At 36.3% G+C, this 5820-nt stretch overlaps 1 long non-coding RNA gene across 2 annotated transcripts; it reads left to right on the plus strand.

The window, feature by feature from the left end:
• Window positions 1-4204: 4204 nt before the first annotated feature.
• On the plus strand, window positions 4205-5505 carry LOC106311058. 2 transcript variants are annotated; one of them, XR_001263914.1, is made up of 4 exons: window positions 4205-4427; window positions 4604-4742; window positions 4822-4908; window positions 5057-5505. It is a non-coding gene; the product is annotated as an uncharacterized LOC106311058 (long non-coding RNA). The 2 variants fall into 2 exon arrangements; XR_001263913.1 differs by having other exon boundaries at window positions 4604-4908.
• The last annotated feature ends 315 nt before the right edge of the window (window positions 5506-5820 follow it).

Consider the following 5820-nt stretch of genomic DNA (forward strand, 5'->3'; position numbering starts at 1 on the left):
TCGAGAACTCATTTGACACTGCATCGAGCATAGGCGGGTGTGAATTTGAGGCTTCTCCGGCATGTTCGTGGTAAGCAATCATGTCTTTTTGAGAGATAACCATCATAAGCAACAGCAAAACGTAGATGTCATAAGAAGATTAGAAACTTACGAACCTTTGATTCCTATCAGTTTTAGAGACTTCATCTATCTTTAAATCAAGCCTAAGTAGGTGTATTTATCTATTTAAGAAATGAGAATCTGAACGTAGAGTTAATCATGGTTTAAATGGAGAAAAAAGATAAGTGAGTACCTACTACACATTTCACTGAATTTTCGGTAGAACTCGCCAGCAGGGAACTCTAAGAATGTAATGGGAAAAGGGAACATGAGAGAGCCGATGTTGATGATGATCATTAAAGAAATCGACAGTCACGTACTTGGTTTCGATAAGGATGCCTCCTTTGGAATTATTGCAAGCTTCCCAGAAATGGATTAGCCTAAACATCAACTTGGAATCTTCTGGTCCTGCTGAAACAAAAGTGGAGAATGGCTTGTATTGCACGGTGGCGACTGCCGTTTGATTTGCCATAGTGCTGGGATGCGTTTGCTGAGGAAGAAATTGTTGGGTTGGGATATATATATAGTCTCAATAGAGAAAAGAGAGAGATGGGATGTGTTTCATTTAAGTGATTAATTAAGGGATCTTCAAGATGCATTGATATCATTGAGTAAGAGGGAGGATGTGGAGAGTTACACGCCGATTTGTCTGGAGGATAACTTTGATTCATCATTGTTGCCGTCGCAGGCGTTATACAGAGGAGATGGGAAGACGATGAGTTTTGGAGGGTCTGTAGATGCCGTGACAACTTAGGTTAGAGGAAGAGGAAAGTAAAACAAACTGGTCATTAAAATTAATGGGCCTATTACGTAGCACAGATTTGTGGCCCAACAGCTTAACATCGTTGATGACATGGACAAATGATTGGTTATGAATATTTTGTCCTATGTGGCACACCTAGAATTGCTTCAATTTAGTTCCTTTTATATAGTAGAGATGTCCGAGATCTTAATCTTTTTTATACGTTTCATCACCCTATGAAAAGAGATATTCGCCCGGACAATAATTTAAAACTATGTAACTAGAATCTTCTTTTGTATTTGCAAAGTTTTTTTTGTTGGCATTTTCTTTTCTTTTGGTTCCCCGAAAAGTTTGATCTCTCCCAATTCTATCTATACTATTAAAAATGAAGAAAAAAGTACACGTAGACATGCTTTTTAGTTACCTATTTACATCCACACATACTTTCAGCATGTAAGGTACTTCTTCCTTGTAAATTTCCCAAACATCCGTTATAACCCAAAATCTATTTTTCCATTGATTCATCAAATTTTAATCAGCCACATTTACTCTCTTCTCCGATGATTACAATTTTCACCGCCGACTTTTTACACAACATAATAAGGACCGTTAATGGAAGAGGAGAAGCTAGAGGTGGAGATGCTAGTGGAGAAAAAAAGATGGAGACATGGTTACGGTGGAAAACATAATGTTTATGGTGGCCATGTTAGTGGAAACGGTAGAGGTCGGGTCTTATGGTGGTGGTGAAGGAGGAAGAGCAGGATGTGGAGCCGTGGATGTGGATCAAAAGTTGGAAGGTATGGAGGAGGTGACGGTGGAGGAGCTAATGGCTTAATTGGAACTTGGGTAGTTGGATATGAAAATTGTGGTGGTGAAAGAAGTGGTTAGCAGTCATGGAATCGGTGGAGGGTCTTATCGTGGTAGTGCTTACGTAGGCATGTAGTGGAGGAGCTTATGGCATAGGAGGAGGAGCTAATGGCGGCAGTGGAGCTTGCAGATGTGGATATGAAAGTTGTGGTTGCGAAAGAAGTGGTTAGCGGTCCTGGAGGCGGTTGAGGGTTTTATGGTGTTGGTTCTTACGAAGGCAGTGAAGGAAGAGGAACCAGAAGCGGGGAAAGATCAACAATTATACCCTCTAGTGGCGGTAGAGGTGGAGAAGCTTATGGCGGAGGTGGAGTTTATAGTGGGATAATTATGGAAGTGGTGGTGGTGAAGGAGGTGGTATGGCGGTACAAAAGAAGGATACATCAGTGGTGGTTAAAGAGATAGTTATGGATAGTCCATAATTTGAAATTGGTTTCATGACCACACTTTCTGTGACCACGTGAACGAAATTAAATGAAGGTTATAATAGACATTTTACTCCACCTTTTGCTGCATAAAGTACACCTCCAACTTGAAGTATGTCAAAGTGTAATACAACACCTATAAAGTATGTCAGTTGGTAAAGCACTCAAAAATGAAGAGTCCTAAAAAATCTACTTAAACAAGTTGTTGGACCATTTCATTAGACTTAACTATTTACTTGGTCTTACCTTAAATTTCTCTAACTATATAAAGATTTTACATAATTTAAATGAACTCATTTATTATTCTGGGCATGTTCGTTTGTACATCTGGAAGATGCATCCAAATGGTCCATCTGGGTATCTTATCCAGATGCTCCACATGGGTGTTGTTCGTTTTTTCATTTCGTCTATGCATCCAGATGAATCATCTGAAAGCAACTATGTTCGTTCACTTTTCATTTTTTAACTTGCAACTGCATCCAGGTGGACTTGGTAATAAAAATATTTTTTTATATTTTGGCGGAAAATAGCATTTTTACGGTTTTGGCGAAAATATTTTTGCAGTTTTTAAGGAAAAATGTGTGTTTTGACGAAAAAGTGTATTTTTGTGGTTTTGACAGAAAAATGCGTTTTTGCGGGTTTGGCGAAAAATACGTTTTTGCGGTTTTGGTGGAAATTGTGTTTTTAACGAAAAAGTGTGTTTTTGCGGGTTTGACGAGAAAATGCGTTTTTGCGGTTTTGGCGGGAAAATGTGTTTTTGCGGTTTTGGCGGGAAAAGTGTGTTTTTGTGGTTTTGGGGGAAAATGTGTTTTTGGCAAAACGTGTGTTTTTACGGTTTGACGAGAAAATGAGTTTTGGCGGGAAAAAGCGATTTTTGCAGTTTTTACGGTTTTTGTTGTTTTTGCGAAAAATGCGTTTTGCGGTATTGGTGGGGAAATGCATTTTCCGGTTTTGGTGGGAAAATGCGTTTTTCCTGTTTTGGCGGAAAAATGTATTTTTACGGTTTTAACGGGAAAGTGTGTTTTACCTTTTTGGCCGAAAAGTGTGGTTTTACTAGTTTGGCCGAAAATACGTTTTTGCGCAAAAACGCATTTTTGCGGTTTTGGCGGGTAAGTTTATTTTTTAGTTTTGGCGGGAAAATGCATTTTTCGGTTCTAGCGGAAAAATGTATATGCAAAAAAATAGAATTTTGGTTTGAAAATAATATTTTGATTTTAAAAAGTTATTTTTGTCATTTATCATTTTGGACTGAACTAGATGCATTTGCATCCAAATGCACCATCAAGACTCACCTTCATTTGGATTAGAATTTGAGATGAGTTTTTAAAAATTCAGCTGGGTGATCCATTTGGATGTAGCATTATAATGTACAAAACGTACATCGATTTGCATCTTCACCCAGATAGATCACCTGGGTGAGCAAACGAACAACACATCTCTCATAATCTATTATATAATTACTCTAACAGTAAATTCACATGAATATATGACAGATTATTCAAACATGTTTACACATGATAAGATCATTACCACGTATAGTTCCATTAATAGTATAAATTTTTTTTAATAGTTTAGTTATGTTTAATAGGTATATAATTTGTATTTTAAAAATTTAAGTACTCATTTGGTCCTTAGTTCGGTTTCTATTTTTCGGTTCCAAAGATATATGATATACTCGGTTATTTATGAAATTCAGCTTAATTTTGGTTTTTTTCAGTTTGGTACGGTTCAGTGCATCCGAGTAAATGTACCCAAACCTGTACAATTATCTTATATAAAAATTATATACGAAGAATTTATTTAATTTCAAAAATAAATCTGCGCTTTCTAAGCGCGAATCAAAATCTAGTAATAATACTAGGTAGGATTGTTAAAGTGATAAAAACTTATTATTAGATGTGTCTAATGCATATCTGCAGTCATCTATACTATAATAAAAGGAATATATAATCATCAGAGAGACCCTCCACATCAGCAATAAAAATCAGCCAATTAAAGATCAATATGATGCCACATCACTCCAGCTTTGTCGCCCTAGCATGTCTCTTCTTCTTCCCTTCTATGTGTTTCTAACTTCTCCAATTCTCATCTGTAACTTCGGGCTCCAGATTTGTCTTCTTTATATAAATCGATCAAAGAAAATAACATCGAGAATCAAAAACGGCTGTTCTAAAGGAATGAGTGATACAGATAAAAAAAACAACATTCAATGGATATAAAGGTCTTTTCTTTGTGGAACTACAATATCTAAGAAAAATGATGAAAGCTATCAAGAGGCTACTTGATTTCGATTTCAGGTCATCTTACTATGGATTCATGAATTATTAAAGTTCTGCCATAGAACCATCAAGGAAGTTTTCATAGTTTGATATTTGGATCCCGAAAGTTTTTGATTGGATTTTGAAACCTTGGTTTTACGCTTTGACTCTTTTTTATTCTCATTATTAAGAAATTGGGGATTTGATCTTTGCAGGATTTGGTTATTCTCGAAGGTCTGTATACGGTTTTTGGAATCTCTCCTCCGCCACCACTTGCACAATTTTTAAACAGAGGTCTTCACACTCTGTCTTTGCCAGAAATGGCCAAGCCGGAGGTCGCAACTATCTGCAAAAGTTTGTGTTTTTTCCTCTAATCAAACATATTTTATTTCAGACTTGGCCTAACATATTGTATCATCAATTTCTAAAATAGTTATTGCATGGATGAACTTTGTGCTTCTTACTCGATCATCAGATATGTTGAACTTTGTTTTTCCAGTTCATGGTTTAAGCCTTTAAGGTACCTTTTACGTTGCTATTCATAGTTTATTTTCATAAGATGTTATTAGGTATTTTTCAAGTTGGGTGTGAAAGTTCATGTTCTTCATTTTCTAGGTTAAGATCGCTTTCAAAGTTTTATATATTTTATTATGTTTTGGCGATGATAGTAGCAGGGCTACTGAAAGTATGTTACTGAAACATTCAGAGTTCACTACAGGAACAAGAAAGGTACACGTTTAACTGCTAGAAAGTCATGAAGGTTGGGTTTCTTTGACACAAGATCAAAATCCATGAGCTTTAGCGTTTGGATCTCACTATTTTGGGAAAGAATGAAGTAGATGTTTCAATGTATCAGGATTGTACTCTGGTTGAACCCAAATGGTGTTTGAATGTTTCAGTACGAGTCTAGGTTTTCCAAAGGAATCATACGAGGTCGGCCATGGTTATGGGTTGTTGTCTTAGAATGAACCATACATGTATTGTAGTTGCTCAGAATAATATAGTTCTGGAGTGGTTTATGTATCTCTCAGTATGTAAGTTATCGGAGTTGTTGCGTTAAGGTCTGCTCTAGGTTATGGTCATTTGGCTTTATTTATCAAACTATGCAGTTGGTCTTTTTGAGGGCTCATTTATGGTTCTGGATGGGTTTATAAAGCTTTCAGTTTCATTCATTCTATCAAGTTAAAAACACTCTAAGAAGGTGATTAAGCCAAAACCATCACAGGAAAGGAGTTTATTGATGGGAAATGAATCGGTTGCTCTCTGGTCTGTACTTTAAAATTTTTGGTAAATGGTGGTTGCAGAGTACTATGATAGCTATCTGATGCTATAGCTCAATCCGATCTAATCTTATTTTTTCATTGTAGTCAAGTAGTTATTTTTCATTGGAGTTAACTAGCTTTTTCAGTAATGAAATTATTCAATTTGAGTC

This window comes from Brassica oleracea, chromosome C8, assembly GCF_000695525.1.
Source record: "Brassica oleracea var. oleracea cultivar TO1000 chromosome C8, BOL, whole genome shotgun sequence".
Classification (NCBI taxonomy): Eukaryota; Viridiplantae; Streptophyta; class Magnoliopsida; order Brassicales; family Brassicaceae; genus Brassica; species Brassica oleracea.